Consider the following 367-nt stretch of genomic DNA (forward strand, 5'->3'; position numbering starts at 1 on the left):
CTGGTCCTCCCCGCTTCCACGGTCCTCCCCACTCCATCGTCCTCCCCACTCCCCCCTCCGTCCTCCCCATTTCCCCCAGGTCCTCCTCACTCCCCCCATCCTCCCTACTCCCCTGTCTTCCCCACTCCCCCCCCATCCTCCCCACTCCCCCTGGTCCCCCCCAACTCCCCTCTCTCGGTCCTCCCCACACCCTTTCGTCCTCCCCACCCCTCTACAATCCTCCCCACTACCCCCAGGTCCTCTCCCCTCCCCCATCCTCCCCATTCCCCCCAGGTCCCCTTCACTCCTCCCCCTCGTCCTCCCCACTCCCCTCCTTCCCACTCCCTTCGTCCTCCCCACTCCCCCGAGATCCTCCCCACTACCCCCA

This window comes from Panthera uncia, chromosome B4 (assembly GCF_023721935.1).
Source record: "Panthera uncia isolate 11264 chromosome B4, Puncia_PCG_1.0, whole genome shotgun sequence".
Taxonomy (NCBI): domain Eukaryota; kingdom Metazoa; phylum Chordata; class Mammalia; order Carnivora; family Felidae; genus Panthera; species Panthera uncia.